Source organism: Taeniopygia guttata, chromosome 1A (assembly GCF_048771995.1).
Source record: "Taeniopygia guttata chromosome 1A, bTaeGut7.mat, whole genome shotgun sequence".
Taxonomy (NCBI): Eukaryota; Metazoa; Chordata; class Aves; order Passeriformes; family Estrildidae; genus Taeniopygia; species Taeniopygia guttata.
The window spans coordinates 5,150,554-5,165,313 of record NC_133025.1 but is presented as its reverse complement, the minus strand read 5'-3'; the positions used below and the strand labels follow the sequence as shown (position 1 = coordinate 5,165,313).

At 38.2% G+C, this 14,760-nt stretch overlaps 1 long non-coding RNA gene across 2 annotated transcripts in view; it reads right to left on the bottom strand.

Annotated features, from left to right (window-relative positions):
- The window catches only part of LOC140680671 (uncharacterized), a 182,617-nt gene that overhangs the window by 70,342 nt on the left and 97,515 nt on the right, over positions 1 to 14,760 (bottom strand). For both annotated transcript variants that reach the window (XR_012052027.1, XR_012052026.1), the window contains exon 2: positions 1,876 to 1,982. This is a non-coding gene — a long non-coding RNA (uncharacterized lncRNA). The remainder of the gene's footprint in view (positions 1 to 1,875; positions 1,983 to 14,760) is intronic.

Sequence of the window (14,760 nt, the reverse complement as noted above, 5' to 3'; positions counted from 1 at the left end):
AGAAATTAATAAAATGAATTATTCAGCCAATGTTATGGTACCTATTTCTGTAGGGATTTGTACCACAAAAGTATCTGACAGCCTCTAGAGTAACCATATTTTTTAGTGCTAAATTATTAATGGTGCTTTTATGCCTGAGGCCTTAAGGAATACTACATTATTCCTTTTATTAAAGGGTCTCATCATGATTCACAAAAGTTAAACTTCAGAATATCCTGTAAAGAAACAAACTGTACAGTATCCTTGTATTGTATACAGCTATAGACATAAACCCAGCACTCACTCAAATTAACTTGATTTTTTTACTCTTTGTGCTTTGACTTAAGTCTTAAACTCTCAGTTCCTGTAATTTGTGAAGGAACCTCTAGGAAAAAAACAAGTCTCAGAATCTCAGAGTCCAAATAATTTCCAATTTACTGTTCTAGGGACCAGAGAATTTAATTCCCCTTTTCCAGCTCTGTACCACCAAGTTGGAAAATCATTGAAGTAGGGCTTCTCCTGAGATGTCTTTGTGTTTAAACACATGGACATTGACTTTGATATAAACTACTAAATAGATGGGAAACCTGTGCTATGTTTTAAATCATGATGCAGTTTTCAATTACTAGGTCAGTGGTACCAGAAACTTCAAGTAACATTCAAAGGAGATGTATGAGTCACTCTTAATCGCTGTTAAAAAATGGGATATGTAATACATCCCAGAATGGAGCAGAAATACCAAATTTTAGTTTGCAGCAGTGAGCCTGTCCATCCCACTCTTTAGAGAGAGATGAAACCACCCATTCTCTCCTCAGTAAATTTGTGCCAATTTTTGGGAGCTGCTCATGTCATTTGCTCATAGTAACTCTCCTAAGGATTGTAATGAGGCTTTCTAGCTTAAAAATAAGCAGATATCCATTTTATTAAAGGCTTAAACTGAAGTGAGCTTGTCTGAGCTACTAGGAGTCTGTAGCAGAACTGTCCCAATATGTTTCAGCTACCAGGTTGATTTCTCTGTTTCCCTTTCTTTTTCTGTTTGAGAAACCCAAATGAAAGCGCCAGCCTGCAGTGCTGTCTGAGAAGACCTAGGGAAGCAGAACATCAGTTTTATATGCATATGTTCCAGGCTTACCAGCATCTTGCCCTCAGCTTTTTCTCTTGTACAACAAGCATGATCAAAACCACAGAAACCAAGCAAAACAAAAATCCACAAAGCCCTGCCACACAGCATTGTGGAAGGAGCTTTTCTGAACAGACCAAAGGGGAGATCCAGCATCTCTGCTGCTTTTCAACAGAGAGGCTTCACTTCTGATCTGGACAGCTGAATTGGGAATTGCATCTGTAATAATAATAGCATCAGGCAGAGTGGAGCTATTTTTAAAAGAATTGCCTGCAGGCCAAAGGGTAGCCCCCAAGAGGAAAAATAATCAGCTCTGTCCTCTTTACATTTAAGCCTGTATAGCACTGTCATGGCCTGATAATACCAGCCAGGCCTCATTGAACATAAGCAAAGGGAAGTGAAAAATAAATACAAGGAAAAGATAAGAATGCATCAGAAGGAGATATGTCCCTGGTTCTAGAGTTAAACTTGGTGTGGTTGAAACAAAGCCCATCATAAAAAAGATGGAAGCAAAGTTTCTCTTCATTGGCATACCTGAAAAATTAGAAAACATGAATTCCAAAGAAAAACCTTTATATGAAGGTTTTAGTTTGAACACCAAAGAAAGAGCTTGCTGCCTAATTTTTCAGCTGGCAACCCAGTCCCCAGAAATACTTCTTATTTTGAAAATCTTCAAAAGATACAAAAGTTACAAAAATATAGGCGTCATTTCATGCATCTAAGATGAGGATTTCTGCATCATGGATGTCCAAATAAAGAAAAAAAAAGAATCTTACCTTTAATGCCTATTTCATGGTGTAGCTGCAGAGGTCAGAGCAGAAAGAAGCAGGGATTCTGTGGCAGCATCTGTGCTTGCCCAGAGGTAAAGGAACACAGTAGAGAGCTATAGAACATTGGAGGAAAAGGAGGAAATTGCTTCACTCGATCTGTGATCACAATTTGGTAGGTGATAAAAAGATGCAGGAAGATCCCCTAACTTTGAAATCATCCCAAACTTTGAAGCATCCCAAACTTTCTGAGCAAGCATAGCACAGACACATTGTTAACTTGAGTTTTAGCCAACACTTGCAGTTTGCACTGTAATTCTTTAAAGAAGTATTTAAAACCCTTACAAAGTTCAACCTGGATAGATTAAATAGATTTTTTAAAGATATGTGGAAATCCTGAACCCATTCTCAATGGCAATCTCAGATGACAATAAAGCAATTTCTTTGTGTAAGTGGTCCATTACGGTTGTATGCTTAATATAAAATTCTAGTCATTGCACTGCTATGTTGCTTTATTTTCACAGCTTGGCACTTTGCATTAGTTAACTGCTACAAAGAAAGGACAGTGTGTTTTGAATAGACATAAAGAATTAGTACACATTTGCTTCCAAACTATTTTCTACAGCTACAAAATAATATTGACTGCAGCCTCACAATTACTCACAATTCCTTTGAACTTAATAGTTAAAGTGCTATTTAATATACTGATAATTTACAGGGATTGCCCTAGAAAGAGACAGAGTAGACTCCTGATGTCAAATATTGAAGCTTTTGTTCTTCTACTGCCTTTACAATGGCTGCAGGCACAGACAGATCCCTCAAAGAAAATTTGTCACTTAAATAGTTAAAGGAATAAAAGCAACCTCAAAGAATTGCGAAGGTAGGAAGCCAAAAGTGAGTTCCAAAGCACCAACTGTAAGGAGAAGAATAAAGGGATAATTTCTTAGCCAATTAATATCTACTTAGCAGCTTATGCCCTGGTGGGCACATGTAACCCTATTTAACGTTAATGAAAGTTATGTGCATGCTACAGAGAAGGCTAAACCCCTTAAAAGGGGTTGTTCAAATGCTTCCAACAGATTCAGGTCAAAGATTAATCATTCAATTTGGCTTTCTCTGCATTAGGAAAAAAAAAATTATATTCACAACAATACACAGTACTAAACTGCAAAAGCTAGCTACATGTATTGTTATTACTATATTTTTTTCAAGTTTTCAAGCTGTCAGTGCCATTTCATTTCCTGAGTAAGAGGAAAAAATGCCAGATTACTGCAATGAAGTGTTTGGGGTTACTTGCACAAGTGCAAAGAGAGCTTGAAGTCAGATATTCAGCTGTCATTAAACATGATTTTGATTTTTGCACTGGTTAAGTAAACAGAAAAAAGTGAAGCTGGAACAGAGGGCCCAAAGATTTCCGGGATGCATGAGCAATAACAGATTTGTTCTGTTTTGCTGGATTTGACTAGCTCTACCAGCTTGATACAGAGTTAAATAAATGGAAATAGTGCTTATATTTGAACATCCATGGCCTAATCACCCCAACAGGCAGCAATATAAACCCATTAAAGCACACTTCACTAGATTTTATTTCCATTCACGAATGTAAATCTTATTTTCTCCATTCAGATGTAACCAGAAACTGTACAAAAGTGACAGGAATAAAGGGCTCACTTTTCTGGTGGTCTTTGTCTCACATTGTCTGTATGGACTTGATGTTGAAATGCCACCCAATTGTAGATAACCAAGGCTGAAGACATTCAAGGCCTTGTATTTCTACTTTCATTAGGCATAAATGTCTTCAGCAAAATTCAAGGAGGAAAAAATAGCATTTGATAATCATATTCTAATGGAAATTCCTTCTTTTGTTCAGATGAATTATACTTTGAAGTTATTGTGTTGAGGATAAGGAAAATCCAGCTAGGTAGTTGAAATGATGGAGAAACATTCAGATTTCACTTAAGATTTGATTCAGTTGCCTAAAACCAGATATTCAATGTAATTTGAAATGCTTTGGGGTATCCAAAACATCTCTTCAGGCCTTGAAGGTACAGTGCAAGACCCATGGGAGAACCATACACATTCAGAAGGATGTTAGATTCCACAAAAGCTGAAATGGGTCCAGGTATCTGTGTTTGAAACCAAGGAGAACCCCCAGCCACCTGTATTTTGGAGGGTGCACTTGCTATAAACAGCTGTCTGCACAGCTGTTGTGAGTCTAAGAACTTTTAAAGTCACTGAAGATCTATGGCCTGACCTGTCTACTCACACATGGGCACCAAGTGAGGTGTGAAATGTCCAAATTATTCTTGTGTATCTCCAGCTGGACACGGACCTTCCTTGTGTTTATGGCCTGGCTACCCAGACTAAGCTAATGCTCTGGAGTTCATAACAAATTCCATTAGGAGTCTGGAGTATCTCCATGGGTGGAATCTGTACTGACACAACTAAAGATGGCTTTGAAAACCAATAATTTCAGTCAACCTATATTTGGTCATTTATGACCAACCATTTCCCTGCCCAACCCCACCAAAAAAAAACCCTAACAAAATAAACACAAAACCAAAATTCCCCATCAAAGCTGACACCCCAAAATACCCTGAACACTAGAATACCTTTAAACATCCAAAAAAACAGTTTTTCCTCTTACTCAAATTAAGCAAATTAAATTAAGCGCATTCCTCTCCTGGGCACACAAGAAATTCCCCTCTAAAGACCCACAAGTTTTCATTTGCTACTTCTAGAATTTTGTGGTTTACTTTTGCCAGTTACTCACCCATCAAAGACATTGTGTCAAAACCCAGATTACATTATCTGAGGACCTCAAAAAACAGCCCTAAATATAATAATTCTGACTTGGTAGGATTAAGAACTTTACACCCTGTAGAAATTACTCTTCCTTGATCACTTGTTGTGGTCTATAAAATAGTTAGAGCTGGAATGGACATGGGGTGAAAACTGGCCTTTTTGTTGGTAGGATGGATGGTTGGTTTGGGATTTTTCTTTCCCTGAGAGGAAAAATGGCAATTTTAGAAAGTAACTTTTGGGATAAAATTCATATTGATTTAATTATAGGATTTAAGAGGTCTTTACCTTCAGAAAATTTTGACAAATGTTATCTAAATGAAAATGTTTTGCCAAGCAACAAGGTTTGATATTGTAATTATTCTGTTAAGAAAAGACACCTACTTGTCAGCCAAATCTTTAAGGACAGTGTTGTACTGTATTTTGTCTCCATACTAACCCATATTTACAAACCCATATAGTTTTGTTCTTAATGAAAAACAATTACACTGAAAAAAAGGGAAATGTTAAGATAGGATAGAAAAGAAGTCCTAAAATCTACCATATCATCATAGTGATTTGCTTCAAGTCATTTGGTTTTTAGATGCAAAGTATTTTTATTCCCATGATTCCTTACAACCTGCATCATATTTCTATGTCTTTACTTTGCTCTTCACTCTTAATGTAAAATTAACTCCAGCTAGACTGCTGAGCTTTTGACTAATACTCTCAAACCAGCTCCAGTTTTACATTTCAGAATCTCTATCAGCTGTGCAAAACACTGTCTCCTGAGGGAAGGCAACAGTTGGCATTTTTAAAACCCAGAAGCAAGTGTTTGAGTTTGATGAGGCTGTAAACTCCCTGACTGATGTTCCGTGCTCAGCAGGAGAACGGGGATGAGGAACAAAAGAGTCTCCAAGGAAAGGGTCTGCTCTCTGTCCAGACCCACTAAATCCTTTGCTGCTTCCTGAGGTTGCAAACAAGGCTGCTGATTACAGGCAGTTTTATCCCAAGGTCTTTATTGCTCTTCCCTGACAGTTTGAGATAATTCATCAGTGAGATCTAATACCTTAAACATTTTTGGCAAGTTCTGTTCTTGAAAACACTGCAAGAAAGAGTTGAGGTTGACAACACAGTATTCCACAGGGGCAAGCAGCTCTTTAATAAGTTGAATATTTCTCTATGGAATATCCCATCAGTGATATTTCAGTAATGAAGCATTATTGGGCAGATTCAAAGGACTGCAGGATAACATAGCATGGCTCTGGAAACAAGCTTTCAAGCCTCAGGAGGTCACAATGACTACATCTTTTTAATGGTAGGCATAGAGCAAGGCAATGACCTAAGTGCTGTGAGAAATAAAGAAACATTCTGTCATTGCTGCCTTTCTGATTAACTCCCTGGCTTTCTCCTGTGATTACTGGAGATTTTCCAGTCAAGGAACACCTTCTGCCTGACACTGATACATGCTGCTTATGTGACATGAGAGAATGTAGGAAGTTGTCATCTGTTCTCCAAGTGTGAAAAAAAGTGGGGAATGCTTTTTTCTTCAAATCCATAACACAAGTGTTGCTATAAAGGGCTAGGTTTATGCTTTTGGCCAATTAGGAGGAAAATAGGGAAAAAGAAATTTTGCTGCTCTTTGCAGTGGTTAAGAATTTAATGTAAAGTGCAGTTTAATGTATTTGTACTTTCACACAGCTCCAAAGTTCTTTGTCAGTCTCCAAAAAATGAACCCCTTCTGTGAGGCTTTCAGGATTGTACAACATTGCAAAAAGACAGAAATGTGTCCAGGGCTGTTAATTTTCGGAGACTGCAGCTATCCTCACCAAACCCACCAGATGCTTTATAAATGAAGCAGTATAAAATATTTATTCAGTCTGTTAAAATTTCTATTTTAATTGGCTATTTCACCTGTTCTGTGCTACATTTGTTTCCTTAAATGTACTCATTTAAATAAGCCAATATTAACTGACACTGTGTAAGACAGTTCACACCTGGGTTGCACTCAGGTCAATATTGGAAACATATTTTGAGACGGGGGGTTAAATACTCTCTCTTTTTTTTGAAACACAGTTTGGCATCTTTTTAGCAGAAATGTCAAGACAGTGGAGATCTTCATGTAACCTCTTTGGTGAGTGGGTACTCGAGGTTTCCTCTGTGCTTGTCTGTGGTGAGTGTGATTCATCAGTCTACCACAGAGTTACTCAGACTTGTAGTTCAGGAGGTCTTGGGTCAGGCATCAGGTTGGCATGTCAGGCATCAGAACAGCTGATCTCCTTTACAGCCTTGTTGCTCAAATCAGAAAAGGTGACAACTGGCAAAAATACTCCAGGAATTATTCAGACAGTAGAATCCCAGAAGAATTGAATCTCTTTTTCTGCCCTTTCACCCTATCCCTTTATCCAAAACCCACTCTTGTGTGCTTATACAGTAGTTCAGGGATTAACAAATCAATTTCCATGCCAAGTGTATAATTTGCTAATAAAACTTGGTGACTTTTTGTGAACACTCTGACTTTTGTTATTCTTTTTTAACTTGAGCATTTCTGAATCTTTGCTATGACCTTCCCCTTAAGGGTGGAAAATCACAGACAGACACCGGTTGCAGTCCTGAATTGTTCTCTAGTCTGGTCTGTACAGCCAGCCCATCAGCTTTCTTGTTTGGCATAAGCTGGAAGTGAATCAGAAATGTCTTCAATAAAACTGTTCTGGGCAGGCTAACACCAGGGCTACACACATATCCACCAAAAATCCAGGATGGATGCGAATTTCCTCCTTATGCATGATGAAACAGAGGGCAGAGTGATTTCTGTCTCACCATCAGGAGGGAGTAGATTGTTGATATTGGAATCATCCAATTTAACACACAACCAAGCACAAATAATCACCCATCTCCTGAAGGATGAGTCTTGTGACAGAGGGGATATAGAGCATGGAAGGAGACACATCATGACAATATTTTTAATATTTTTTTTTAGATTTTTTTTTTACCACACAGATGCAGCAGTTTCAAAGTCTGACTATACTAGAGGAACAATTTAGCCAGGACTAAAACATAATGGTGAGAACAGCCACACAGAGGCAGAGGACACTATAACCCCCTGAATCCTGTCTCTGACAACATCACACAACACATGTTTAGGGAGGCATATGCATGGAAGTCAAGATGCATTGACCCATCTGTGGAAATTTCAAATCAGGGACTTCTGGGGAAAAGAGGATATTTTTGTAGTCAACAGATTCCATGGATTTCTATTATACGGATTTACAGGTCAATATTGTGACCTGTGCAAATTCATTTACCATCTCCAGTGCCCAGAAACATGGAGTTCACAGATTTGCCTAAAACCCTCTCATACACTGTGTAAAGAAGGGTCTGTTTCTGTTTTGTGTGACTGCTTCACAGTGTCAATATGATCACTGCTGCACTGGAGGAGACACCTAGCAGTCAATCCCTATTTACTTTACATTTAACAGTCCATCCATCCTCTGACATACAGGGTAGATTTCTATCATACCACTTTCAGTTTTCTCTATTTTTTTTCAACATTCAGTCCTTTTTGAATATTTTTCAGCATTAAAGGTTCTTAGTCTATTTAGCTGTTCCTCACACAGAAACAATGTCACATCTTTGATTCAACCTTTGTCAATTTTTTCTGGACCCATTTTACTTCTGGTACATCCTATCAGAAAAGGAGAATTGTGCTCATCAAGGTATTGGCATACGATAGTTTAGTAAATAATAAAAAAATTGTCTACATGGTCTTCTACTTTTTTCTAATAGTTTTCCAAAATGCATTTTTTAACCTCTCTTAGACACTGATCAGATGTTTTAAGCTAAGTATTGATCATAAACTCGGAATCCAAATTCTGTGAGTGCAAGTCAGTTTATCATTGTAGGTGTAAAGTTCACAGTTTTGTCTCTCTAGTGCAATTCTTTGTGTTTACCAAGACTGAATTTAATTTTCATTCAACATTTATCCCTGGTTATTCTGTAGTTTTCCACTATCCTGGTTTACCTGAAGATCCTGAGTAACACAGGTGACCGACTACCTCCACTGTCCCATGCATTCTTATCAAGAGCACATCTGTTGAATAGAGGCAGTCCCAGTGTAGCCTGGATGAGACATTTCTAATTCTTTTCTTACCTATTCTGAAAGAACAAAACATGAGAAACAATGCTCTCTGTCAAGTAGTTCTTCATATTTCCTACAACCAAATTGGGATAGATTGTTTGGTAAACTCTCTGACATACTTGGAAAGTTCAATTGACATTTAAAGGTCCAAACAATTTCTTCTGCTATTAAATGGTTTTGATTTCTTTTAAAGTATCCAGACAGTGCTGACTAAACTGCTTTTCCAAAACTGCCTCCAAAGTACTTACAGAGCAATCACTCTAGCAAGGAAGGGACAATAGGCTGGGAACAAGATTACACACTTCATGCATGTGTCTGGCCATTTTATGGCAAAAATCACAGAAACAACACAATTAAGAGGTAATTAGCCCAGCAGGACAGTTATTGCCACAAAGGTGTACGGGAAGTTGGCAATCTGAGAAAGGCCAATATAGTCTCTAGAAATGGATATATAATTTGCCTATTTAGATCACAAGCTCTTCTGGGCTCACAGAAGATCAAGTACAATGACCTCTTTGGGGGCCTTAGATTGTTAAAATGAAAAAAAATACAAACATATTTAATGATAAGTGTAATGACAAAAGTGATCCCCAGAGAGGAATCTGAGCCAGGTGAGGAGGATATTTTCTTTCAAGGGCCATGAACTCGGTGCAGACATAATAGACTAAGCTTCAGGAGCTCATAATCCATTTAAAGGAACATTTTATTATGAATTATATGATTTGGTCTTGTTTAAAAACAGCAGCAGTCTTTATCCCATGGGCACAATTTGTAGGTATATATACTGGCATTTACTCCTAAACTGTTAGTTTATTATGTTAATTAGACAGCAGAAGATATGAAAGTTCTGCTGTTTTATATTCCAAGTTTGGTATCTTGACCTTGGGTATTGAGCTTGGTTTTTTCCTGCGCCACAACAGTGTGTAGAAGCAGTGTGAGCACTAACCTCTGGAAATAACCATCCTCAGATTGTGACAAGAGGGGCAATTAATCATGGACAGAAAGCCCACATTTCAGTGCACCTTTGCACACAGACAGTTCTATCCCCCTGAATTTCTTGGAACTCCTCAAACTGGGCATATTTGTGTTTGGTAGTTTGCAGCTTCTTTTGCTTCTTTTCTGCCAAGGTTGGGTTTAAATCATGAGATGGTATTTCTTGTTCAGACTCAGATGTTTATTAGTTCTTATCTGTGTTACAGTCTCACAGAGCATGAGTTCTACAGCACCTCTCTCTAACAAACTAAAAATGGGGCCCCATCTCTCTTTCTCTACAAGGCCTTTTAAGGATAAAATGTCCCATTAAGAAATGATACCTAAATTGTTTTTACTTTTAACCCAATAACCAACTGCATATGCTTTGCAATGTGGACTTTTTAATCCAATACACCATACCACCCAAAGCCATGGAGAAGGAGAAGAGAAGGAGAAGGAGAAGGAGAAGGAGAAGGAGAAGGAGAAGGAGAAGGAGAAGGAGAAGGAGAAGGAGAAGGAGAAGGAGAAGGAGGAGAAGGAGAAGGAGAAGGAGAAGGAGAAGGAGAAGGAGAAGGAGAAGGAGAAGGAGAAGGAGAAGGAGAAGGAGAAGGAGAAGGAGAAGGAGAAGGAGAAGGAGAAGGAGAAGGAGAAGGAGAAGGAGAAGGAGAAGGAGAAGGAGAAGGAGAAGGAGAAGGAGAAGGAGAAGGAGAAGGAGAAGGAGAAGGAGAAGGAGAAGGAGAAGGAGAAGGAGAAGGAGAAGGAGAAGGAGAAGGAGAAGGAGAAGGAGAAGGAGAAGGAGAAGGAGAAGGAGAAGCCTCCTCCCTAAAACCTCCATCTTGCTGTATATATATTAGTATATTTTAAAACCTTAAACTCTATGTTTCTAACCCTGTGATATCACACACTTCTATTCAAACTACACACCCATAACCCCGGTTCTATCATTCCATTTTGGAAGCCTTCTCCACAACCTCAGGTCAAATGCAAGGTTCCCTTGGGGGGTCAGTGCCTGTCAGCACAGAAAGTCTAAAATTCTCTGTAACCAGGGTTCCAACAGTAGTCTGTGGGGTCAGTGGTGCGGGAACAACTGGTTTGGAAGCAGTGACCTGGCCCAAGTCCTGTGGCAGAACTGACTTCCCTCGTCAGCCCTTGCACTCAAAGGATTCAGTATGGAAAAAAAGGCTGCTGAAAGCTGTGTCTCCTTCAAAACTCTACACCTGCAATGAAGGCAAGCAGCTCTGCACCAAGTTAATAGCAATAACCTCAGGGAGCAGTTATGCTCTCATTTCAAACCCTTGAAAGAGGAACAAAAAAGCTATGAAGTTGCTGTTGAAGTACAATTAAGATGGTGTTTTTCAAGTGCAGGGTAACCTTAAGCTGGAGAAGCAAGAGAGTTAAAATGGAAGCACTTATAAAGCAGTAAAAGCTCCTCTGCATGAGGCACTCTGCGTGCACAAAATTATAGGATTAGAAACCTTTCAACCAATCCAGTGCCTCTCTAGACAGGGGTTTGTAAAGGACTTTTAAAATGTTTTTCTATGAAAAAGGAGAATGTGTGTAAGTGGCCAGAAGGGTGGTTTGGCTCAAGGTAGCAGAATTCCTGACCACCACCTTTTGAAGCTTTACTTGAACTTATTTAAACTTATATAAAAATCATTGAAGCTTGTGAGTCCAGCATATAATGAATTTTTTCTTAGACCAGATAAATCTTGAGAACTGCTTGCAAGAAATTTATATCTCCAATCTGTTTGTTGCCATCAGAAAAACTGGAGGAAAACTCTATTTTGGTGAAAAAGTAAATTCCAAAACAGAAACCTCATGTGTTCCCACTTTTAAACCCTGGGCTCCACTGAAGGAAACAAGTTCTCAGTAAATCTTTCAGGATTGTGTTTTAAATTCCTGTACAGTGCTGGGGGAGGAATACATTTCTATGCAGATAGAAACTACGATGGAGTTTGACTTTAGAAGAGGGCTTGGGAGTATAGCTTATTTTTTGAGTTCAAATCTGAAAAGTCACAGGTTATTTTTGGTAAATGATTTAGGAAATATAAAGCTCTTCCCATAGCTTTAATTCATTACACTCAACAGAGCTGTCTATTACTCTTCATTAACAAATAAGGAATTCTTGAATGAATACCTTTATTTGAAATGGCTAAATTTTAGACAATTTTAGGTAGGTCAGATTGATCCCTCTAGAAATTATACATGACATTTTAAGAATACATTGCATATCTAAATTAAATAAAAATATTCTCATTCTACTATTTTAGGATGTTGAGCATAGAAAATATAGCAAATTTTTTGCTGTTTTGTTTTTTTTTTCTGCAACAAATAAGAAATGTACATACCAAGCAGGATTAAAATACATAAGTGGTTTGAGCCAATTACTAGATGTATTTAGGAAAACTGTTAATAGCATTGTTAAGAAAACAGTAATACTTCTTGCATACAACTATTTTCCTTTCTAAAGTGTTCTCAGTCCAGTAATGTGTAAGGAAGACATGAAATAATATCCACATGAATCTGAACATTTTTACATATACATAATCATGCACAACTTTTGTCCAATATAACCTGTGACCTGTAAGTTTTAAATAATTACTAGACTGATATAAATATTCCAGGTGGTTTGAAAAATGTCAGTTGCTTAAGTATCTAAAGTATCTATCCCTAACTGAAAGTACAGCAATGTCAGATTTGATAGAATTCTTGTCAATTCAGATTAAGAAGTAACTGTGAGAAACTTTGCCAAAATGGTATGAATTCATGCATTTGTGACTACAGATGTAAAGTTGTAAATAATATACATAACAACAGATAACGTGGGAATCTAACAAATCTTGTGAAGTGTGTTCAGTGGGGAATCATCATCACCTTTGAGAATACAAAGCTGTGTTCTCCGTGCTGACACTGAAAAATTAAACTGCTAGAGCCACTGTAGAATCCTGGAAAAGGAAACTGTTTTTATCTCATGAGCTACAGGAATGACAAGTGATTTCATGATAGCATAATAAGGAAAGAAAAGGCTGGGTAGCATTGGAATAAGAAACAAAACACAACAGCAGCAATTAACCAGTCAAATATATTATCACATCTTAGAGCTCCGTGTTCAGATATTGCAAAATTCTTTGCAGATGTTATAACTTTCACCAATGCAACTTACTCTCCTCAGTATGGAAGTAAACTGGTGAAATGTGATAATATGTGGTATAAAGATATCAGACCAAATGATGCAGTAGAATAATAGAATCACAGAATGTGCTGAGTTGGAAGGGAACCATCAGGATCATCGAGTTCAACTCCTGGACATCCCAAGAATCGCTCCATGTGCCTGAGAGCATTGTCCAAAAAGTTCTTGAACTCTGTCAGAATTGGTGTTGTGACCACTTCCCTGGAGAGCCTGTTCCCACTCATCCAGACATGATGAATCTGTGATTGAATTGCATCTAGTGGCTGATTAAAGCCCTATTCAATGAAGAATCCAGACCTGAATAGCAGAAGAAACCCTGCAGAGATTCTCAGTGAGATACACATGCTTATCTGAGACTTGAGTCAAACATTTCCATCTCCCAGGTTGCTTCTTTGTTGTGGAGGAGTTTGTGAGGTTGAATACAGTAGAGAAAAAAAAAAAAAAATCCAAAACCTGTAAATTAAACTCATCAGTAATGTTGGATCTCAAAAGCTCAAAGGCTTCCAGAAAGTTTAATCCATCATCTCTCATTTATTCTGCTATCTTCAATGCCCCCTGCAAAACCTGAGTTCTGGAAGTGCTGAGATTTTTGAAGCTGGCCTGAAAAGTGAGACTTTGGTGTTGGGGTCAGAGAAAATCCACAAAAGTCAGTGAGGCCAGAAAACCTGGAGGTTAGATAGGTTGGCATGTTATTTGGACAGGAAACATCTTGCAGTAAGGAGCTCCTGGTTGCTTTATATTTTCAAAGTTGTCATCAGAATCAAAACAGCTTGAAGCAGCACTTATGACTCATTTTCAGTGTGGAACAAAGCCATAAGTTAAGCACCACATGCTATGAGTATAACACATAACAGGCCCGTGAACTACATGGAAAAGTTTTACCCAGTTTTCAAGTGTCAATCTAGTTTTCCTTATGCCTAAGGCCCTGTGACACCTTGACATCTGTAATCAGGTTCATTCTACCCTTACCAACCATTACAAGCTGTCACTCTTCAGCTTCTCTACTTACTATTCCACTACTAGAGATTTAATCTGCAGTTTTCTATGCACTAAATTTAAGACCCAGCAGTTTTCATGTATTATTCACTTCCACTTGCTATACTTGCTAAACAGTATATGCTCATTTGAGTTAATAAATCACCATTCACTTTCCTCCTTGCATTTCCCAGAACAGTTATTACTCAATCTACCTCTCCCGACAGAAGCTTCAGAGCTTTCACAGATTTCTCTCTATTAATGGATCTATTTATCAAATTCCTGTCTTAAATATTAGCAAAGTAAGCTTGCTGGAAAGACTTAAGCTGTAATCTGTTGGAGGTGTGTGTGAAGGCCTACATATATCTGACTCAAAAACCAGGTGAAATCTCTCCCTATGGGTTGTGTGACACCTGCCCCACTTTGGATAATCAGGAATTTATTAATATGCTCATCAAAGAAAGAGAAAGTAAATTATCTTTCTTGTGTGTCTCTTACAGATAAAGAAGAGACCAAAGCCTGGAGTCCTTATCAATGCTGAATATCTGTTTTTGCTCTCATGTTCTCAGGAGGACATTGCTGGAGTGTCCTGTGGACATTGCTAAGCCTCTGAAAGGATGTCCTCCTTCAATTGACTCCTGCTGCCTGTGGCTTCAGTCGGCAAAAAGTTGCTATTTCTGTAATCAAAGCTGAGCTACCAGTATCAAAGTGAACAAATCCATTCCACCAGAGTTTTGCTGTGTGATTCACTTCTTCAGGTCTGACCCCCATGCCTATATCCTATATCCAGTATTTTCCTTTTGTCTTTATTAGAACATGTCCTGTCCTGTTGCAAACA